This window comes from Vulpes vulpes, chromosome 14, assembly GCF_048418805.1.
Source record: "Vulpes vulpes isolate BD-2025 chromosome 14, VulVul3, whole genome shotgun sequence".
In the NCBI taxonomy this organism is placed as follows: Eukaryota; Metazoa; Chordata; class Mammalia; order Carnivora; family Canidae; genus Vulpes; species Vulpes vulpes.
The window spans coordinates 130,731,460-130,756,627 of record NC_132793.1 but is presented as its reverse complement, the minus strand read 5'-3'; the positions used below and the strand labels follow the sequence as shown (position 1 = coordinate 130,756,627).

Below are 25,168 nucleotides of genomic sequence, written 5' to 3'. Positions count from 1 at the left end.
ATATGTAGACCTTTAATCTGGATATTTTGCTTAAGAAAGTTGGTGATAGCTTAAGCTTATCTTCAATCGTTGTGGTGAATGCCAAGTAGTAATTTAAGTCTGCAGTTCTCAAACTTTTTGGTCTCAGGACTCTATACCAAAAAAGTATGGAAGGTCCTCACTGTTTTTTGCCTGTAAAGGTTAAATATATCAACATTTTTTGTACTAGGAATTAAAACAGAAAATTTAAGAACATTTATTAATTTATTTTAAAATGATAACTATCTGATATATTAATCCCAGTAACACATTTTATGGGAAATGAAGTTCCCAAAGCAAAAAATTAATTGGCATTACAGATTACAATGTAGTTGTGTGAGACAATCAACAAATACATAAGACAATTAAAATGGTGGCTAATAATAATTACTATTTAGGAAAAAAATAAGCATAAAAAAGGACTGAGATGACCTAGTGGCAGGATGCCATTTTAATGAATATGATGAAGGTAGACCTCAGTAATGAGGATGTCATAGACTTGGAAGTCTTGAATATGTATGTAATCATTAGATTTCTGAGGTATGAGTGTTTAATGAGAGGAGATGGTTGGATGAAAATTCCAAAACAGTATCTGTGGTATGTTCAAGGATCAGGGTAGGGTAGACATGAGCAGAGAGGAGTGAGCTAGCCATCAGGTGATAGGATACATGGGCAGAGATGTAAAGGACATATTGAATGAGGCTTTTTAGATGATTGAAGAAATTGTACCTATGAGAGTAAATCACTGGGGTGGTTAGGGGGAGCCAGCAGACCTTGAGTATTTGCCATACTGGGCAATATAACATTAAATACTGTATTTGAAATAATTTACTTGCCAAGTGGTACTGTTATATACATTGTTTCATTTAGTATTTCTAACAAAGGAAGAAACAGGTAAATAAAGCAGATATCATTATTCCTCCTCATCAAAGGGAGGAAATAAAGCTCAGTAAACATATGCTACTGACCAAAAGTTAAATAGCTAATTAATAGCAGAACAGAGACACAGAGCCAAATGCTGTCACTCCGGGTCTAGAGGGATTTGTTCTCTCTCTTCCTGCCATGTTTTTTCAATGTAAATGATGCCATTCTACCTTTATCTTTACTATTTTGGAAGTAAGCAAATTTTTTTTGAAACTCATACTTTGAAATCTTTTCTTTCTGGAAGTTCTTAAGCACTGAGTTGGCAGACAATTGAGGTTGATGGGATTTTGTCGAGCTTCTGTTCTCATCTTCTTTCTCAATGAAAACATTCGTGTGAGTGAAGAGAAGTGGAACAACTTTTCCACACTGTTGTGAGTTCAGTAGAAAGTAGCATACACAATTCTGTCCACACAAGCTAGATAAAAAGCAACATCCATTTGTCCTTATTCCCATAGTTACCAAGTGCGGAACACAATTCAGGTCCATGACACCCTCAATTCTAGGCTCTGCACTCAAGTGGGAAACATCTGTCAGTCACATGGGACACGTTGCCAAATGCCAGCATCCTTGTACAACTGGTGATTTTGATACCATCCTTTTTTATTCTCTTTTCAGAATATTTGGTGAACTGGTTGCTTTAACATTAGATTTATTTCCCCCCACAGCTTTCAAAAGATATCTTGATTGAAATATCTAATGAGTTTAGAATCTAGCTTTAAAGAAATATTTTACCTGTTATGACAGTCATGTATGATTATTAGCAATCATTTGAAATACTGAAAAACATTTAAAAATTCTCCCATCACCAGTAAAACATGATATTATATTGGAATGCTCACATACACACACATGCTTAAAATATCTTTTAGTATATCTCAATTAGCAGTTTTGCATTTTTCCACCAAATAATGTATAAATATTTCCCTAAGCAATTTATTCATCTTCAAAAACATTTTTTAAATATTGAAATGATATCCCATTACTTGGATGTACAGTGATTTAATTAAGGATAGTATTATTATTATTGGGAATTTTGGAAAGATACTACTAGTAGACAAAATATTTTAAATATCATGCCTTCATTCCCAAATTGCCTTCCAGTACAGTTTGTAACTATCTTGCTCCCAAATGAAGTCTATGAGGGTCCTTGTCTCACTATATCCTTGCCTCTGGTGTTGAATATTGCCATTGCATGCTCTTCATGTGTGATGGCTGCAGGAAAGCTGCTCCACTTTTAAAATACCATTTATATTTTTGGGCAGTTAGAAGGAGAAAGGGAAAAATATATATGTATATATATGGATTAGCTGAGTCTGCCCACATTGTTTATATATATTTTTTCCAGTAGACACCTTCTCACTCCAAACAGAATCCTGTGTCTGTTCATAAAGAAAAGAGGAGACTGGGCATTGAGTTAGCAATCAGCCATTTTTGCTTTGGAGGTCAGTGTGGGACAGTGATCAGAGTAAACAAGTTCACGTCTCAGCTCTAGGATTCACTAGGTGTGTCTTTTTGTGCAAGGGGGTGGCTTCATCTCTTCAATCTCAGGTCTTCCTCAGTCAAATGAGGTAAAAAATGGTACCAAAATCACATCATTTTAAAAAGAATTGAAGAAATTGTTGCAAGAAGAGTGGTAAACATTTGTCTAACATTTTGTAGGCATTCATTAAATGTTAACAGTCTATATTCGAAAGTATTAACACTAGGCCCTTCATAAGATTTGTAGATGCTGTCATCTTTTAAAAATAGGAATATTAGTATTTCATACATTTAATATTTTGTCCCTATTATTAGGAATCTTCATTATATTTTCTAAGTGGTGGTAAGAGGAAATATAGGAAGACTATTTACTCTTATATATGTCTTTAAAATTATTTATATTTTCTACATACTTGTTCTTTTTTTTAAGATTTATTTATTTATTTATGAGAGACACAGAGAGAGAGAGCCAGAGACATAGGCAGAGTGAGAAGCAGGCTCCTCGCAGGAGCTGGATGTGGGACTGGATCCCAGATCCCGGGGTCACCACTGGAGCCGAAGGGGGCTGCCCAACAGCTGAGCCACCCGGGTGTCCCTCTACACACTTATTCTTAACATTTTATCTCCCCTTTCTCCAAAGTTTATAGCTTATTTTCTTTATCCTGTATTATTACTTTGGCTAAATTTTCTGGGACAATGTTATAAGATATGTTGTGGATGTGGATGAGCCTCTTTCTCACTGCTACATTTATGAGAGTGACACTACATCTTGTTACTAGGCGACCTGTTTACTATTATCATATATTAAAGATGGTGCTTGGGCAGCCCCGCGGGGCTCAGAGGTTAGCACCTGCCTTCAGCCCAGGGTGTGATCCTGGAGTCCCCTGCATATATATATATATGCATATGTATATATATATATAAATTATTATCTCACATCAAATCAATCTTCAATCCTAGACTAAGTCTTACTTAGGCTGGTGTCCTTTAATTTACTCTATTTCTCATATGTAATTTACTGGTCTTATTAGAAGTGCTGCTATTTAAAATACCTATAATAGTATTACTGAACATGTAATGGTGTTCACCATTGTCCTGTAGCCAGCACAAAATATAGACTATTTTGTTTAATCTTCAGAACTTTTTTTACTAAGAAAGTACTATCTAAATACCTCTCTTAAACAGATGCTGAAACTGAGACTTTAAAAATTCTATAATTTGATCATGGTTATACTAGCAAAGATTTGAGCAACTAGACTTGAGATTTTAGTCAAATCTTTCTCACTCCCAAGCTCATCCTTATAGAAATTGTGCTATGTTTTATTTTGTTAACCACAAAAGTAGCTCTCTATATAAGTAGAATTTTACATGTATAGAAGACATTTATTCAGTGCATGCTGCAATGATATATGTAGACTCCTAAGGCCCTTTGGGATGCTGAGTACTCGATACTTGTGTAGGTCTTCATTGTATTTATCCTCTTGGTTTTTTTTTTTTTTTTTTTAAATTAATTTTTATTGGTGTTCATTTATCCTCTTGTTTTTAGAAATAAATGTGTAATGCAAAATGTGCAATTGATTGAATTTTTTTAAGTTCAACAAGAGATTTTAGAGCTATGAATATACCTTTGCCTACATCCATGGATGTTTTTGGTAAGATTTTATTTATTTCTTAGAGCGAGAGAGAGTGAGAGTGAGCACAAGCAGTGGAGGGGCAGAGGAAGAAGACAACTCCCCATTTAGCAGAAAGCACCACTTGGGGCTTGATCCCAGGAACCTGGGACCACCACCTGAGCTGAAGGCAGATGCTTAACTAACTGAGCCACTCAGGCACCACTACATCCATGTATTTTAACATAAATTAATTTCATTTTATCATATTTGCTTTAAGTTGAGAATAATTGAGAAGGAATAAAGTTTATTTTACTTTCAAATGGTTTAGAAATGTCCAGTGCTTCCTCCCACCCATTTATTTATTCTGATATTAATGTACTTAGGGATTACAACTTGTATTTTAAAAAAAGATTTATTTATTTGAGAGAGAGAGCACACATCTGTACTTGTGTGGTGAGGAGGGACAGAAGGAGAGAGAGAGAGAGAATACTCAGGCAGATTCCCTATTCAGTGGGGATCCCAACATGGGGCTCAATTCCCTGACCCTGAGATTATGACCTGAGCTAAAATCAGGAGTTGGCTACTTAGCTGACTAAGCCACCCATGCACCCCTACAACCTGTTTTTTATGATTTAGAAAATTTATTCCATTTAAATGTTTGGCTAAATTTGCAATAGGTAATTGACAAGTACATTCTCTGAATAAAAAAGGTCATTGATGTAGTATTTTCAATAGATATCAAAGAGAGACTTAAATTTCAACTCAAGAAACCAATAATAAAGTGGTGAAATTATACTAACATGTAGAAGTAAAACACTAATAAAAATAAAACAGATATTCATAAATTAGGAATTAGATAGTATTGAATTATTAAGTAATTCAATAATTAATAAATTGATGATGACTGGATTCTTTGGATAATTCAATAAAATAGATCCAAACATGACAAAAAACAATTAAAAGGGGGAAAATGCAACTACAAAATTGGCAAAGAACATGTTACATGGTAAACCTATGCAATTATAAGAAAACTTTAAAATATAACAGACTAATATGTCAAAATACGCACTAATTAATTTAACAGTTTAAAAATATATTTTAGAAATGTTACATTATAAAATCTGACATGAACAGTTAACTAGACTAAAACAATAGAGTAAATTTTTATAGTAATCAAAATTCTAGGGGATTTTCAGACAAATACAGATATTAAGCATAATTGTTACCTATAAGAGCTCTGAAGCCTTGGGGCACCTGGGTGCTCAGTGGTTGAACACCTGCCTTAGGCTCAGGGCGTGATCCCAAGGCCCAGGGGTCGAGTCCCACATCGGGCTCCCCTGCAGGGAGCCTGCTTCTTCTCCCTCTTGCTGTGTCTGCCTCTCTCTGTGTGTCTATAATGAATAAATGAATAAAATCTGAAGTCACATTAAAGTCTAAAATTCCCAGTTCTTACTATAGAAATTTGGAAAATTGTCTTTCCCACTGTATGCCTGTTTCCTTTTGAAAAATGGGAATTATAATAGTCATTAGCTCACTAGATTATTTCAGAGATGACATTAAATACATACTGTTAAGCACTTGCCACAATGACTAGCAGGCAATCGAATTTTCTTAAACATAAGCTGTTAGTATATCATTAGTTACAAGTGAATGGCAAGTTAGTTGTTCTAAAATTCTTGGTTCCACCTTTTGTCCTCAAGCCCTTGTTGATATTTCTGCGTGACCAGGTGGGATATAGTATCAATCAATGAACCATCTCTGCATTAGTTCATGAAACAACTGTGTATAGAGTGCTTAGCAATTTTCTACGCATTGGGGCAGATAGCGGTGTCAGTGTCAGGGAAGGTTCACTTTAGTGGGATAAAGATGTAAGGAGAAAAACAATATTAGCCAGTGATAAATGCAATTCCAAGACTTGAAGAGATTGCTCAACTAGTTTGGGAGTGTTAGAAGAAGGGCAATAAGGCCGGCATTCCTTCAGGACACTGGGTGAAGGAGCAACTGCTGAGATCTACAGCTTTAGAAGGAGGCAGGGGCTGAATCGTGGCTTTTTTGACATGTATGTTCATATGATGGATAACTGTTAGAATGATGTGGGCAAGGAGGTAACATGATATAATTTATGTTTTAAAAAACATTACCGTATGGAGAATAATCATTAGGGGATCCATTGGAAGTAGAGAAGCTATTAAAAAATGATAATGTTTTGGGCTGAGGCTGTGCAAGAGAAAAGGAGAGGCGTTTAATGAAGAAGGCTGAGATGGGCTTGATTTCCTCAGGAGGCCTCTTTTAATGTCATTTTTGTGTTTGTTTTTGGTTTCTGGCTATTTTTTTTTATTTGTCTGTGGAATTCTCCTTTCTAAATACCTCTGTGGCATTGGGAAACGCTTGGCTTGGATGTCAGAGGAAGAAATTCAGACTATGCACAAAATTGGATAGAAGTGCAAGGGGCACAATAAGCTTGAAGCTTTGAAAGGCTGGAGAACACAATAAAGACAAAAGGAATGGGGTTTCTGTGGTACAGGGAAAAGACCTTGGTTCTCTGATGGGAACATCAGCTTTCAGGATCTTAAAACAGTTATATGTATGTGTTGGAGAGATTTATGGCGTAACTGTTCCATGGATTATCTATGTGGACTGGAAAATAAGGTGATGGGAGTGAAGGAAAAAAAAAAAACATTAAAAGGAATATGAAACTACTCACCCAAGAAAATGGGAACAGACACTTATCTTTTTGGAGAAGTCCATTTTAGAAGCATATATTTAGGATATACCATTTACAAATCATTCTGCTGGGAATTATGAAATAGATGCTTGTCGTCACTTTTTTTTTTTTTTAAGAATGCATCGAATTTCATTAACTGGAGTAAAACTGTAGAATCAGGAATAGCTCATGTGATCCTTCTATACCAAAACTAGGAAGACGGAGATGTGTGAATTTCAGAAAAGTTTACAGGATGAGAGCAGAATGCCAGCTGGATGTGGCAGTGGTGAGCAAAAGCCCACAAGAGTATCCAGAGGTGCTTGTTGGTCCCTTCTGAGTATGGTCAAGGAAAATGGCAAAGAAATATCAACAAAGCTTTAAAAGCCAGAACAGTGTATTGATTAGGTTTTTTCTTCTTTTAATAAAAAGGAAAAAAAAATATTTATGTCTTGAATCACCAGGAGACAAATAGCACTGTGATCCAAATTAGAGTCTTTAAAAGTTGGTTAAATCTGGTTCCAGAGGCGCAAGTTTATATTGATGTGCAGCATAAATGAATTACTCTCAGGCCCTGGCAATTGAGTATGCAATAATTACAGCGTAATGAGATAATGAAGAGGCTCCGTCAGGCTTTTTTAGGCAGAGAGGCTTGAGGATACAAATATTTGAAAACAGAGAATATCAATTAGTTTTCATGCTGCCCTATTAGTAGGACGAAGAGTTATATTTTGTCAATTCTGCAGTGAAACGAAAGCAGGAGGGAAGCAAAATGCAGCTCACATCCTGGTGTTTGTGTTGAACAAGTCATGGCCATTACAGGCTGGAAACAACAGCGTAATTAAAAATCAGATTTCCTGGCCTGCAAAAGCCACCTCTGAACTATTGTGATACAAGCGATACATAGTTCAAGGTTGCTGCCTGGTTCTTATATTCTGTTTGCTTGGAATTAGGATCCCAAATGTGGTATTTTTCAGTACTTATGTAAAAAAAAAAAATCTTAGCATCAATTTAGGTTAATTACCATTATATTTATGTCCTAGCTGTTTGATCTCTACCAGGCCTGGAAGGGTCGATTAAACTGTATTTAAATTTATTCTGCTTCGTAGGTGTCCACTAAAATGAACATTAGAAGTAGCTGTGCTCTAAGGTTAATTTGTTCTGTAAAATTACCCATATTTCTCCAGAGTATTCATTAGCAGAATAAAACAGAAAACTAATCTAGATGCTAAAGGATTATCATTATTGCCAGACGGATATCTTTGATAACATTCCAATTGGGATCACCTCACAGGGCCTGAATAAACAAAGTAGAAGATGACAAATCTCAGCTCTTACATATATCTTGAGAGAAACACAGACGAAATTGCTGAGACTTGAAAGCCAATCAAAAATTTGGAAGCTACTTGCTGTGCTAATTTACTTAAAAGTTTTCAATGACATTTTGATGCTCGACATATAATTCCAGCAACTGTTATTGAGAATAAATTAAACCTAAAATTCCAGTGTACCGTCCAGCACATTTCAACAATTCAAATGGATTTTCAAGCAGCCTTTGGCCCTTTGAGACTGAAAGTAACATACAGGTTGATAGTTCTTATAAGAAACAAATTACAGTATTTTTTTAAAGATTTTATTTATTTATTCATGAGAGACAGAGAAGGACAGAGTCAGAGACAGAGAGAGACCTGCAGAGACACAGACAGAGGGAGAAGCAGGCTCCATGCAGGGAGCCCTACGTGGGACTCAATCCCAGGTCTCCAGGATCACGCCCTGGGCAGAAGGCAGGCGCTAAACCGCTGAGCCACCCGGGCTGCCCTCATTATGTTTTTAAGACACAGTCACACACAGAAAGAAAACCAGAATTAAAACTACCTTAATATTTACCACCTTTTGAAAATAGGCATATAAGAAACTTGGCTGTAATTTTCTATTTTTCTTGAACTCTGCTGTTCCTTGCATTTTCGTTGGTTTTATTGTAGAAGACTCATCAGTTGTATAACTGATGAAAATACAACAACACAAGTAAAAGATAAAAGTAAAACATAAAAGATCTTATCTCCTCTCTATACTCTCCCTTCTCAAATTTGCAGGTTATAGTTTATTGTGAATTTTTCCACTGCTTGTTCTATTCAGTGTCTTGGCTATCCTATACATACATTACATGCATCGATTTCCTTTTTTTTTTTTTTTTAACTCAGATGAAGCCACGTTTGCTTGTTTTTCTCTTTCAATTTGATGTTTTATTTTAAATTTGTGATTTGGAGGGATTTCTTGAAGGAGACTGGGTATCCAGAGAATGGAGAAAGAGCTGAACCACCATCTTTGAGCAGCTCTTCCATCATTATCAACAGCAGGGGTTTGTTGGCCATCCCAGGCACTGCCACTGGGGTAGAAAAACCCCTTCATTTATCTATGCTATGCAAATTCCAAAACATTAGACGTATTGTAAAACAGGAATGTTTATAAACTTCCTTTTTCCTTCAGTGTTGTGTCAGCAGCATCTTCCCCATATCGTTAAACTAATTTTAAAGGTTTCACGAAGATCTCTTGCATGAGTTCACCATAATTTACCTATTACATTATTACACCATTCTATAACTTGGGCTATGCCACACTTTTTCTGCCATTAAATAATGCTGTGATTAATACTGTTGAGTATAAGTCTTTTTTTCTCCATTTACTTCAATTCCTTAGCATAGATTCCCAAAATGAAATTATATTTTAAAACCATTAACACTTTCGGATTATGTGTAGCTTTTCATTTAAATTGAGGTTAAATAGAGAACTCTTTGCTTTAAAGTCTCAAAATGATGTTAAGAGAGATTCTGGTTGCTTAATGAAATGAAAGTCTCTTAATTGTTTTGTTTTAAATGCTCCAGCTGATAAGATTTCCATGATTACTGTTCATTAATGCTGATTTTTCTCTCATGGCTACCAAACTTATTATGTCCATAGAACTGCTCTGGCTGTGTAAATACTGATAAGTACACTTTCTTTCGAAGCTTTATTTATTTAGAGCTCCTAGTGCCTGTTGAACTCTACTGGAAGAAAAGATATCTCTAAAATAGTACATGGAAATTTAATCAATATTGAGAAACTTGGTTTACCACTCCTAATAAGAAAGGCTCATATTTTATCAATTTTCCCACCACATTGAATCTTTAATTGTATCTAATTTGTTTTTCTGTATTAGTTAAGGATCAGTGGTAGATTGAATTAATAGAAAGGAGAAGAAGTAACTTACAGAAGTGAACAAAGAGCTACAAAAAGCAGAGCTGAACAATTTTGGAGAAGTCTGTTGACCTCTTAAGGCAGCTGCCATTAATACAACTTGTTTCCAGTGACTACTAGTTTTTGATGGCTCCCAGTTTAATTTCACATATCCTGTAATGAGCATCCAATTGGATGAGCTGTAGTCCAAGTATAAAATGTTAAAGCCCCATCTAGTCACTGGGTACCCAACTCTGTAAATTGGGTGGTACAGAAGAGTTATCCTGTGCAGGTGGTTACAACCCCAGTGGCTTAATCAGTATTATCTATGGTTTCCACGAATCTTGAAAGTAATTGGGGCATACTGTTATTACATCCACCACATAAGTGAGAAAACTAATGCAGAGACTAGATTTAGGGAAATTTTTGGTTTTGTCTCTTGAAAGCAACAGACACATTATGTATTCTTAAGGAAGTACATAACAGTTTTCCTGTTTTGGTTTTAGTTTCCAGGAAGCTTAGAGTCAAATGAAAGATTAACCTTTACTGCTAACACATTTGCTTTTCCAATGAGCTCTGGTTTTGATTCTTCAATTATCTCTTATTTATTTATCACGCATGTCACTATAAATTGGTATATATCCTGTGCTATAAGTCAGAAATATAGATAAATAACAGGAATTATCTTTTGTATGAGGTTACATAAATTAGGACTGACATTAAACTCCAGGCTTTGTGTACCAAAATATAGCTTCATTTCCATTTAACTATCATCCTATTGAAACTCAAAAACATCCCCAAATCATTTTAAATTTCTACTACACTGTTATTTCCATAGCTTTATGTTCTTTCATTTCTCAGATTATTTTATTAACCAATAATGATCATTTTTTGCTAACACATTTTGAATTTTCCTGCTTATTTAATCTATTATTACTTTATTCTCTAAACACAGATTGTTAATCCCAAATGCAATTGGGCATTTGCCTGGAACTGGGACAAATGTGATCTATAAATCATATACTATGTTGGCAATAAAGTATACTTGGCTCTGTTTTATTTTTTTAAAAAATTTAAAGATTGTATTTATCTGAGAGAGAGAGAGAGAGAGAGAGCATGAGCAGCAGGGAGGGACAGAGTGAGGGGGGGAAGCAGGTTCCTCACTAAGCAGGGATCTGAAGTGATGCAAATCTGCCTCCCCTCCAATTTCTAAAAAACATTATTCGTTCTGTGTGCATGAATTTCCCATGTGCACATTTTTATATTATTTTTTAAAAATTTTTTATGGGTGGAGATAAACAAAGTAAACTATATTCCACTTCTGAAACTGAAACTGGAGAGACGAACATCTGCAGAATTTGAGATATGTATGAAGTCAAGTATCTGGTGGTTAAGTGGAAAAAGCATGTTTATTCCAACAGGGTGATTTGAGTAGATTTTGTTTAAATATGAAAGAATTGTATGACCTCACCTGGCATTTGTGTTTTATTACTGAAACTTGAGGAACAATAAAAATACCATCAAAGAGGCAAAAAATCATATGGGATCCAGAGAACAGAAAACTCAATTCAGAATAGTTCAAGCACTCGGTCATATTCAAGAGAGTATTTGAAGATTATTTAGAATGCTTCAGAGTGAAGCAAAACATTCCAGCAAGAGAAACATGTTAAAAAGATATTGAATCCCTTTGGCCCTCAATACTTTCACACAATGTTCCTGGGAGAAGTAATCTTAAAACTACGCTGAATAGAGGAGCTAGGCGGCTCAGTCTGTTAAATATCTGCCTTTGGCTCAGGTCCTTATTTGGCTTCCTGGTCAGCAGGGAGTTTGCTTCTCCCTCTCCCTCATCCCCATCCCCCTCCCCACTCCTGTGCTCTCTCTCAAATAAATAAATGAAATCTTTAAAAAATATATACTACACTGAAAAAATAGAAGATGTTTTGAATAAGGATATTCAATGAAGACCATCCATGTCAGCAGGTAGAACAGATTTTGAAATAGTGAGAGAAACACTCAATGGATATACCACATTTATCAAGACTTGATAGGGCCTTACATAAGAGATCCTTCAGTTATTTGATATTCTCTATTATAGATGATTGGTTGGATTGGTAATATATTTTTAATAAAGGAATAGTAGCTATCTTATAAAATCTATTTATCTTATTAAAAAGAGACCATCAAGATATTTGTAGAAGAGTTCATGATTTTTGCCAGTAGTATACATTTGAGAGTGACCACTAAGGAGTAGGTATATCAGTCTTTGTGGCCTGATGAGGTCACATAGATCTTTGTGCTGCAGACAAAAATAAAAGAGGTTATCAAAACAAGACTGAGTGACTTCAAAATTTAAAGATAAGCAAGGGGAAGAGATTCAGTAAAGAAGATGGAAACTCATTCCTGTAGGTTACAGTTTTTTTAGATTTACTGAGACGTAAATTCCTTATGTATAAAATATATCCTATTTCAAAGAGATATTAAGACAGTTCAGTTATTTAGCTTTTGAAAAAGTGACTATAATAAACACTCAATAAATGTAAGTTAACTTTAGAGAGACTCAAAAATCTGTAATCTTATATTATTATATAGTTTCCTAAGTGATTTTGATGAATAGCTAGTCACACATTCTATCAAACATGGGTACCTTAAAAAATGCATTTTGAGCCATTTAGGTAATTGACTGGCTTTCCATTCTGATATTCTGGAAGCACAAGCGTGGAATAGTGTTTCACAAAAATACTTAAATCCATTTGTTTTGTATCAAATTCATATGTATCTTATAAGTTCTTTCATTTAAATTTCCTCTATCTCTGCCCCACTCCTATTTTACTGTATTCTCCTAATTGAGGTTTACACCTGGGTACTCTACTCATTTCAAACCTAATTTACACAACTTTGTGGGGATTTTCTTTGGTATGTATAAAAATATAAGTTTTCTACAAAGTAAAAAAAAAAAAAGTTAGAACAACCTGAAATTGACTTAGTATTGAGTGAATGAGATGTTTATAAATTTTTCTTCAAGTTCAAATTTACGGTATATAGAAGAAAGCTTTAAGTATTATGAGCACTGTTGTGGACAATAATTGGCCATTTCTATTCCTGTGGATAAAAGAACTATAAGTAAATCACAGAAAAAAAATTCTATACATCAATTAGCACATGGTAGATTTTTTTAAATTCTGCCATAATGTGTCTGGCTCATTGATAATCAAGAGCAAGAGTTTTTTTTTTTTATTTTTTATTTGAATTCAAGTTGCCAACATATAGTATAACACTTGATGGATGCTCAGTCCATCAAGTGCCCTCCTTAGTGAAGAGCAACAGATTGATCTTACAATGTGGTTTTTGAAAACTCAAATCAAATATAAATTTGATTTAACTTCTGATTCCTATATTTAGAAAGGTAATCTTATAACAGAAAGATAATTTTATGATAGAAAATACTGACATGAATGTGAAGAGTGGCATTGACATTGTTGAAATAAAAGCTCATTATTGTTATTCTTATTTAAATTACTTGAATTTAGTTGTGGAACTTTTCAGATGGAACTCCTTCACTATTTATAGGTATAGGCCATGGAGGTTAACAAATTATATTGTATTTTATTTTCATTTTCACATTAGTACATCTGTGAATTCCTTTCTCTTTTCAGTCAGATTTTATGCTTATCAAGGGTAGGGAAATTTTCATACTACTTTTATATTTGTCAATGATTCTGTGATAATGTTCTGTGCATAGCAAACCATTTAAAAATAATTGATTAGATCATTTTTAAGACACTTGCACCTGAAATTTTATTCTTGATTTTATGAGTGATTTGGAGAAAAATCAGGAGGCCATGATTATGAACAAAATAAGAATTAAAGTCAAAATAAGGATATTTGATTAATTTTATAATTTGGTCTATTCAAACAAATCATAAATGTAAAACATAAATGTTTTATGTGCTCAATGTCACAAGTGTGTATATGTTTGCATTTAATATTTATTTGAGGAGGAAAAAATGTGATCAAATTGAAAATTCAATTCAAATTCATTAGTGGTCAATGACACTTCTAGATAATATTATATACATTATGGAAGAAATCTGAAGAAAATTTTTTTAATTTTCAATATGTACATTTAGTTAATATTACTTGACATCACTTTCTGGTAGATACAAAGATATATTAAGCCTTGTTTTAACCATTTAGAGCATGTTATTTAGCGGAGAACACGGCAGATGGCTTTTATAAAGTGACCAAATTCATCTAAGATTACTTAAAACCAGATGTACCTAAAATAACATGGCCATAGATATAACTAGGATAATGATAATAGCTTACAAATGTTTTAATAATAACAGAAGTAAAATAAAAGCACTGAGTTAAAAAAAAAAAGCAAGGTCACTTTTGTGAGAGAAAAGTTGAAATGGAAGATTTTTGTCAAGTGTGAAGCTTAAATTAGCTTTTGAATGATGGCAGTTGTACATACCTGAACAAACAGTTCAGAGAAAAAAAGTACTCCAGATAGAGATCGGCTAGAAACATCATGGCAAAATAGTACATGATGAGCTTGAGGACTGGCAATCTAGTCTAAATGTCTTAAATTTTTTGACCTGGGAAAACACATTTAGGAATAGTATTGCTGCTACTGCTACTGTTATTATTATTATTATTATTATTATTATTACTATTATTACTATTATTATTATTGTTTCTCTTTGTCTTAACCTAGAGGAGATGTAGGAAAGGATTAAATCCCACTACTTACACTGAACTTCAACTTTTGTTTCATTTCTCTTGTTTCTTTTTGTGATCATTTTTATTCTCCTTTCTGTCTATTCTTAATAGTGCATTGGTGGGATTATCCGTCTAGTTTTTTATTCTCAAGGGACCTATCACCTCCTTGGCTCCAAGCACCGCAGTCCTTTAGGACTCTGACTATGCCTGGTCCAGCCCTAAAGTTAGAGCAATCAGGAAGAGGGTGAATACAGAGGATGCTGTTGGAAATATAATTCATCACTTACATATAAAGGAGAGACTTTTAAAAGAAATACTGACAAATCAAAGGATACTGACTGACACACCTTACCTCTTTTAAATTTTTTTTGCTCCATAATTTTAACGGGGATCATAATTTCCATATTTATCACATTGTTCCAATCTTTTATAAAATATTCAGGAAAATCTAAAATCTGAACCCTAGAATATATATTCTGAATTGCTTCTCATATCTCAATATGGGATAAGGCTTATTAAAGCAACAATAGGCAGTCAGTAAATATGTGTTTAGAAGGATGAAATAAGCCAATTTTGATGTACAATTGTAAATGTGCTTTATAATTATAAATATAAATTTTAAATATAAAAATAATAATTAAAATGTAAACTTCTTCATAATACCATCATTTTATTTTAATTCAAAAATTTAGCATTTTGCTAGAAGATAAAGTCCTTTGCTCTAGTTTTGAAATTGAGAACTTTGTTATTTATATATCACATATGTATAGAGGGGAGTGCCTTTAAAGTTTATTATTCATATATATACAAAGCTCTGTGCTGTAGAAAGCAAGAGAGAAGGCAAAATGTTCCAAAATATAACTATACATATATATTTTTGGAAATAGTTAAATTCAGTCGGAGAAAGACAAATACTGTATAACTTCACTCATGTGGAATTTAGGAAACAAAATATAGATGAACAAAGGGGGAAAAAAAGAAAAACAGTGAGAGTGGCAAATCATAAGAGAGACTCTTAACTATAGAGAACAAACAGGTTAGCTGGAGGGAGAGTGGGCAGGGAGATGGGCTAGATGGTGATGGGCATTAAGGAAGGCACTTGTAATGAGCACTGGGTATTATATGTAAGTGATGAATCACTAAATTCTACACCTGAAACTAATAATACATTATACATTAACTAGCTGGAATTTAAATAAAAACTTGAAACAGACAAATAATAAAATAAAATAAAATAGACATGAACAAAGATTTTTCTAAGCTGATTAAACTTTCAGCTACACGTTCAAGATTATTTACACAATGTAAGATAAATACAAAGAAAATGTACCATAACATACCATAATAAAAGTGATACCTGGCGCACCTGCCTGGCTCAGTCAGTTAAGCATCAGACTGGTTTCAGCTCAGGTTGTGATCTCAGAGTCATGAGATCAAGCCTCACATCAGGCTTCAGGCTCAGTGTGGAGTCTGCTTAAGATCCTCTCTCCCTCTCACTCGGTCCCTCCCACCCCCATGCTTCGTCTCTCAAATAAATAAATCTTAAAAAAAAAAAAAAAAGTGATACCTATCCTTCCAAGAAAAAAAGAAAGAAAGAAAGAAAGAAAGAAAGAAAGAAAGAAAGAAAAAGGAAGAAAGAAAGAAAGAAAGAAAGAAAGAAAGAAAGAAAGAAAGAAAGAAAAGATTTAAAAATAGCCAGAGAAACCAACTGATTACTTTCAAAGGAGCAATAATTCACTGACAGAAAACATCAAAATAAACAGTAGAGACCAGTAGAAAATAGAATGATTCCTTCAAGAAGCAGGAGGCGGGGGGGACAAAAACCAGTTGCTCCCATCTCAGAATCCTACCCCCCCCAAAAATTCTTCAAACATAATATAATTAAAACATTTTTTAGAAAAAAAAGAAGGCATTTGTTACCATCGCTAAAGAAAATAACAAATTATTTTATGAAAAAGGAAGTAATCCTAGATAGAAACTCAAAGAAGTAGGAATGAAAAAGAAAAAAAAAGGAATGAAAAATGTGAATATGAATATTCATCAAAGGTGATAATTGGCTATATAAAACAGCAATAATAATGCTATGTGGGTGTGTGACATATATAGAAGTAAATATCCAGCAACTCTTGCATTAAAGTATCAAGGTCAGTAGAGTCAAAATGTTTTAACAAGAAATATTTAAATTATTTACATTAAACTTTTGATACGTAAAGGATACTGTTGTAATCTCTGGGCTGGTCCTTAAAAAAAAAGTTAATAGGAAATAACAAAATCACAATTTATTAAGGAGAGAAAGAAATGAACATAGATATTTGTGTAGAAGTCAAAGTTTTTCAGAGAAACAGGAAAAAAATAGCAGATAATAGATTAGATAGATAGATAATATAAATATAGATATTAAATATATAGAGGGATATATCTTCCTCCTCTCTACATAGGAAAGAGTGGGAGTGTTTGAGACACACACACACAGAGAGAGAGAGAGAGACCTTGTCATTTTATAGATTATAGATAACAGAGAATTGGCTTTTGTCATGATGCTGAGAAACCACAATCTGCTGTGTAAACTGGAAGCAAGGAGAAAAGCTGATGACATAGTTCTAGCCTGAGTCCAAAAGCTTGTGAACCAAGGGAGCCCCTGGCTTACTTACCAGTCTGAGTGCAGGATAAGCCTGAAACTCAGATCAAACAGCGAGGTAGGAAGTGAATTCTCTTTTTGTTCTATCCCGGCCCTCTACAGTTTGGATAACGCTCATCCACACTGGGTTCAGCAACCTGCTTTACTCCGTCCACCGACCCACATACTAATCTCTTCCTGAAACAACCTGTGAAAAACACCCAGAAATAATGTTTAACTTGATATTTGGACAACCTGGGGCCCAATCAAATTGAACCGTGAAGTAACCATCACCATTTTTAACTAAAAGAAACTCTGATGACATATGGGGTAAGACTATTGAGTGAGGGCCCAGAGGGGAGTAACGAAAGCAGTGTGCCAAAGAATGGAACTTCATTTCCTTAGTTGAGAGAAACTATAGGTGTGTGTGGATCTCCTTCTTATGAAAATTCTTTTTAAATATTCTGGACTGCTTCTGCCAAGGTGAGAGTTGTCTGAAGGGGATCGTGGGGGTCTTGGGTCTAGACATGGTTGAAGTCACTTATAGGAGATGATTGGAGGAGTGCTGTGTATCTTCTTTTATTTTATTAGCACTTTGGATAGTTGTTCTTTTTTTTTTTCATGTGTTTAAATATATAAATCCATTTGCTCCCATCTACTTTGCTAGATTTTAAAGGATAGAGAGAGGGTAGATATAAGATGGATAGTTTTCCACTATAGCACCTTCTAAGTTTATTGCTGAACATAATGTATGCAGACTTGTGACATGTAGTAAACTGTGTACATTTGCCCATTTCTGTTCTAATGGTTAACTTACAGAAGCCTTTGGAAAAGATGTTGACACTATACAAAAAGAACTTTAACTAGGTTTATAGCCACTAAAAATGGTAACTTCACTTTTAATACACATTCCCTTAAGAAAGCAATTACGATTTTGAAGGATAAAACATGCGTTCTGTTATGACCAACACAGATTTATAATAGAAACCATGTTAAAATCACCTGAATGTCTAACAATACTTGAATACTTATTGTTTAAATAAAATACTGTGAAGTCTTTTAATGTGATTTTTAAAAGAGGGCATAATAATATGAAAATGCTTATGTTAGGTGAAATTAAGAAAACAGCATATAAAATTGCACAGGTGGTATGATCATAGCTTTAGAAATATTATTTAAGATTACAAGAAAAATCAACACACGATAGCATCCTTATGTAGGCATTATTAAAGTGGTTGATTTTCTTTCTCTTTCTTCTGCTTTGTATTTTTATACTAAGTATTTATTTTTTTCTTTTATGGAAAAATGTGCAGTAAATGTTATTCAACCTTAAATCCTCCTAGGAGAAACGCAGGTTAAAAAATGTATCGTTAGACATTTTGATAAATGAGTAAGAATCCAGGTTCTGAAGTGAGGTCTGGATTTGAACCTGGCTTCTCACCTCAAACACTCTAAGACTTGGGGTAAATTATTTTACCTGATGAATGTTAAGCTGCCTCATCTAAAAATGCCTGTAGGAATAATGTCTAATTTATGGGATTATTGAAATGGGATAATGTATGTAAAGCCTAAAGCACAGTATTAAATTTCCTCAAAACAAAGCCTGGCAGTAACATAACCAATGCTGTTAACAACTATTCATAATTATGCTTCCATCAGGATGAAAAACATAAATTCCCTGATTCTGATTTTTAACCTAAATTATATATTAGATCTAATGGAAAATGAATACATAAAAGGGTAAACATTATTGGAAAATCTAAGGATCCACCGTGGTTTAAAAAAACGAATAATGGAATAATGGTAATTGAAAATAACTCGAAGTTTTCTACTCTTGGTCAGGTAATCAATGTGCTCTACCATGAATTGTAGCTCAAAAAAGCATACAACAGTTCTTTTCCATAGATTTCTAATCTTGCAGGTACTGTTGAGAAAAACTGGCTGAAGCATTCCAAGTAGAATCTGCTAGAGAAATTGAAGTTCTTTGAACTATATGTTTAAAGTTGTAGCTCTGTACCTAGTCACTTAAACATTTATGCTGCAGAAAGATTCATTTGATCTGATTATGCCTACATGGACAAATGCTTTTATAAACCATTGAAGTTGGTTCAATGGTCTTCCCTTAGTGAGCAAAGAGGACCTCAGGGGAAGAGGAAAGAGGTGGTACATAAGGGAGAGGGTCCGGGTGAACTAGACAGAAATTCAAGAATCCAGACGGAGCAACCTAGCCCCATTTGTTGCTTAAATTGCACTTCCATGTGAGAATTTCCTTTGAAAGAACGTTCTTGCATCAAAATTGCTTTAAAACCACAATTTGAGTCCATGGTCCCCATCGTGTGCATTGGGAACATCTGCGAGCAAAGACTTATTTCTAGGAGTTTGAAATCCATGAACACAGTAACGGTTGCCTGAAGACTAAAAGAAAACTCACGTGGTCTACACATGTGTAGTATATTATAAAAAATGTTTTATTGAGGTGTAATTGACAATGGGATATTTAAAATGTACATGTGATGATTTGATATACATAGACAGTGAAAAGACTCCTTCCATCTAGTCAATTAACACATCCACCACTATATATATATGAATGTATTTTTCAAATGTTTGTAGATGACATTATTTATTAAAATATTTATTTATATAGAGTTTGATCAATGGATATTTCCCCAGTTAACAGAAACGAAGCATAACTATTATAGAGTGAAGGCTGTAAATCATTAATCTTTTGTAAGGAAGATCATTTATATATGATCGTGTGTATATCTTATGTATGATTTTATATCTTTTATATAATCATATGTATATACTGTTTATATATAATCATATATATATAGAAGTTTAAGAGCTGATGCCTGGGTGGCTCAGTCAGGCATCTGTCTTGGCTCAGGTCATGATCCCAGAGTCCTGGGGTCTAGCCCTGTGTCAGGATCCTTGCTCAGTGGGGAGCCTGCTTTTCCCTCTCCTTGTCTGCCACTTCCCCTGCTTCTGCTCTCTTTGTCAAATCAATCAATTAAAAAAAAAAAAAAGATTGAGAACCTACTATTCCAAAATCAGTATATTGTCATATGTTTTTATCTGAAGATAGTCTTTGTTTCTTCATTGATAATGTGATTTTTTAAAGATTTTATTTATTTATTCATGAGAGAGAGAGAGAGAGAGAGAGGCAGAGACACAGGCAGAGGGAGAAGCAGGTTCCATGGAGGGAGCCTGACGTGGGACTGGATCCCCAGTCTCCAGGATCATGCATGCCCTGGGCTGAAGGTGGCGCTAAACCGCTGAGCCACCTGGGCTGCCCTGATAATGTGATTTTTATCTTGGTCTGGAGGGAGAGCAGAGTTGCTGTGTCTGTGAGTGATGCGGTTGGAAGAAGGAATGGCAATTTTCTAGTTGCCAGGTTTCCAATTATTAACTTATATTAATATATATTCCTACTCATCCTTCCCTTTTCTGATACACATACAAAACCATACACATACTTAATGCCCCAAACTCTCTCATGAATTTCAACATGTATCAGTGTGCCCCAAGGTCATAAATATATTAAACAATGAAGAGACATTTTTAGAAAATATGGATGAAGGAGCACCAAACTAGTTAGAAAACTTAAAATATTAAAAAAAAAAATAATCGGATGAATTGGCAAATTGAATTCCAATAAAAATGAAAAAAAAAGGAAGAACTTTTGAACTGATTTTGTCTATAATCTAAGTTATGAGAAATGGACAGTGAGACAGGGAACAAATGGAAAGTTAGTCTTTTTATGCAGAAGGCTCACTCCCACTTTCTTGCTATTCAGTGCGTTCTCAAGTACCTGGTCCTCTTTTTATGCTCTTGACTGCATTCTCCTTTCATCTGAATCAAATCATAATCTGGGCCATAGCTTCGACGGTAATAGTTAAATCCCATGCTTAAGACTATGGCATGTTTTCTGGCATTGGATAGTCCCCCACAAATCTGCAGGATGCATTAAAAATGAGACAAATAGCCTAAACAATCTCTCAGCCTTGGGTTCACTCTAAATGTACATGTTTTATGATCCAGTTTTTAGTAAATACAACCAGGGGACATTTCCTTGGCATTCTAAGAGCTTGCAGTTAGGCAAGCAAGCCAGTTTCTCTCTGGTGGCGAATCTGAAGATATGAAACTTGATGGTAGTCCATGGTACATACCTTTGTTTTTCTGCCTGTCATAATTATTTTAAAAGCAAAACCATGAGCAATATTTTGTTTAACAGTGAAATTTAGGAAGTCTACCCTTCAGTAGTGTCAGTAACAGAAATCCTCATGACTTCTAGCTTTTTTAAATTAAGAATATAAATGACACTTGGTTAGTTTTTCTAAGTTTTAAAATCTCAAGCTGGATATACTTTAGGCACTTTTATTAAAAAGTAAACTTTAAGCAAGATAAATAGTTTTAACTCACATTTCTTAAAAAAAAAAAAAGACAACCTTGCAATAAATTCCATTTAAAAATTTTTTTTTCAACTAGTTCTTTTAAAAGTGACTTATTAAAAAGCATTGGGAAATGAAATAATGAGATTTTAAAATAGATGAAAATGCCCCTAATTGATACACTAATTGATTACACTGGTTCACAATGTAAAACACTATTTTTCTTTCAGAAAAACAATTATTTTATCAACCATAATTTCTGTTCTTTTATCTAATTATAATTCATCAGCAAAATGTGCTTATTTATAAATCAGCTGAAATAACAAAATATGAGAAAATAGGTTTGAAAAAGCACTGGCATCCAGAGGTAAACACATTTGATGGCTCTGCAAAGATAATTGACTTATTATGCTCAAATATTTCAAATTATTAATTTTTTTTAGTTGTGTACTCTGGTACTTTAACAGACACTTTGAAAATAATTATTTTATATCTCCCTTTAAGAAGAGTTAGTTCTTTATAAGTAACATCTTTTTTTATCTCTACCTTCTTATGCATGTGAAAACATTAAATACCCATATACTACTTATTAAAATTCAGAAAGAAAGGAGAGAAAAGATGAACTATAATAGTTTCCCATTACAGCTATAATAAATCACCACAAACACAATGACTTTAAAAAAACCCACAATTTTTAAATTTTACATTTCTGTAGGCTGAAAGTCCAAAATGGGTCTTTTGAGACTAAATTCAAGGTGTCAGCAGGATGAAGGCTCCACAAGATAATCTATTTTCTTGCTTTTGGTTTGTTTGTTTGTTTGTTTGTCCTTGTTTTGTTTCATTTTGTTTTTTCCATATCCTAAAAGACCCTCCATTCTTAGGCTCATAGGCCAAATCTAGGAATCTCACCTTCCTCAGACTTCTGCTTTCATTGTCACATCTCCTTCCCTGGCTCTGTATCTGTCCTCTCCTTCTTTCACTTATAATAACCCTGTGATTACATTGATGCCACTCAGATAATCTAGAGTAATTTATGCATTTCAAAATTCTGAACTTAGTCATATCTGAAAAATTTATTTTGTCATGTTTAGGTAATTATTCACAGGTCCTGGCAATTAGAACATCATCATATGTGGGGAGAGGCATTATTATGACTACAAAGTGATAGAAAAAATATCTGTAGAATAGCTGAAAACATCTAAAATTTGATTAAGAACATTAATCTCCACCCTGAGGAAACTTAAAAAAAAATCCAAGTAGGATACATACAAAGAAATCTACATTTAAACATATCACTGTAAAAAAAATAAAATAAACATATCACTGTAAAAATGCTGAAACACAAAGACAAAGAGAAAGCTTGAAAGGAATGAGAGAAAACAATGAGACTGGATTTATTTATTTATTTTCCTTTATTTTATTTTATTATTTTATTTTATTTTATTTATTTTATTTTCTTTCTTTCTTTCTTTCTTTCTTTCTTTTTTTTTTTTTTTTAGGATTTATTTATCTTAGAGAGAGAGAGCACATAAGCAGAGGCTGGGAAGAGGAAGGAGAGAATCTCAAGCAGACTCCCTGCTAAGCATGGAGCCCAACTCTGAGCTTGATTTCACAACTCTGAGATCATGACCTGAGCTGAAATCAAGAGTAGATTGCTTAACCAACTGAACCACCCACGCACTCCTATCAGATTGGATTTTTTTTTTAAGTTCCAATTTTACTGTTTTCAGGAGACATACTTTAGATGCAAAGAAATAGGGTTAGAGTAAAACAAAATAAAACAAAAAGATAGAAAACGATGTATCATACAAATAGCAGACATCAGAAAGTTAGAGTGCCTATACTAATTTAAAATACAATAGGTTTAAAAGAAATTAATGTTGCTAGAACTAAAGGAGCATTTTTTTAGTGATAAAAATGTTAATCCATCAGGTAGCTATAGCAGTTATAAGCATATATCATTTAACAACGCAGTCCCAAAATATATGAAACAAAAACTGAACAACCTGAAGAACGAAATAAGGCAATTCAACACTAATAGAGATTTCAACATCCTACTTTCAATAATGGATAGAAACATGGACAGAAATAAGATAATAAGGCATTATAAAGCAAGTTTTCTAACAGATTTGTAGAACAGTCCATTCCAAAATGGCATGATATATATTCTTTCAACTTCAATCTTCTGCAGGATAGACCATATGCAAGGCCATGAAATTGATAGGGAAACTAGAAACTACGTTGAGGTGAGTTAAAATGCAGATGTAAATAAGGGATACAATATAAGACAGCGCTTAGAGGGAAATTTATAGCTCTAAGGCCTATATTAAACATGAAAAATCATCATAAATAAATCAGGTTTCACTTCAATTCACTGGGGAAAAGAGGGAGAGAATAGTAAATCTAAAGCAAGCAGAAGAAAAGAAACAAGATTAGAGCAGATATCAATGAAATAGAGAAAAGAAAAGCAATGGTGAAAACGGATAAAACCCAAACCAAACTTGATTAGAATGGTTCTAAATAGAAGAAAAAATAGAAGCGGTGAGTACACTTCTGTTCACAATAATTGGCTGAAAATCTGGGTATATTGCATTTGTATAGTATCTTCTTCCTCCAAAAAAGAACCATGGGAAGGGTAAAATGTTTATCATAGTTGTCATTTTATAGATGAGAAGACTGAGATTGGGGCAAAATAATTTACTCAAATTCCTGAAAGAAAAATCTATAGGTTCTAATATTCACTTAACATGATTTTGACTATTGTGTATTCTACATAAAAATCTATGCAGATTGGAATTCACTGATACTCTTTCATTTATATGCCTCTCCTTTTAACCCTTTGCTCTGACTTTTTATGACTTTCTTTTTAATGGAAAACTAAAACCTGGGGTCAGTAAAATTGAGGAGTGGGGTGCAGGGTATTTAATTCCAACTAAATGTCTTGTACTGATAGATGATCAATTAATTAATCAATTAATTAAGCAGTTTGGGATATAATTGATATATAACACTAGTTGCAGGTGTACAAGATAATGGTTCAATATTTGTATGTACTGGGGACACCTGGGTGGCTCAGTGGTTGAGCGTATGTTTTTGGCTCAGGGCATGATCCTGGGGTCCAGGATTGAGTTCCATATTGGGCTCCCCACGAGGAGCCTGCTTCTCCATCTGCCGGTGTCTCTGCCTCTCTCTCTCTCTCTCTCTCTCTCTCTCTCTCTGTCTCTCATGAATAAATAGATAAAATCTTTAAAAATATATATTTGTGCACACTGCAAATTGATTAGCACAATAAGTAGAGTTGCCATCCATCTCCATACAAACATATTTTTTTCTTATGATGAGTACTTGAAGATTTACTTTTTTAGCAACTTCCAAATAAGCAATACAATATTTTTTATTATAGTCACTGTGGTATACATTACATCCCATGAGCTACTTATTTTATAACTGGAAGTTTGTACCTTTTGACCTCTTTTACCCACCCCAA

At 33.9% G+C, this 25,168-nt stretch overlaps 1 long non-coding RNA gene across 1 annotated transcript in view; it reads left to right on the top strand.

Moving 5' to 3' along the window:
* Positions 1 to 25,168, top strand: part of LOC112923469 (uncharacterized) — a 76,870-nt gene that overhangs the window by 8,405 nt on the left and 43,297 nt on the right. The window lies entirely within an intron of this gene.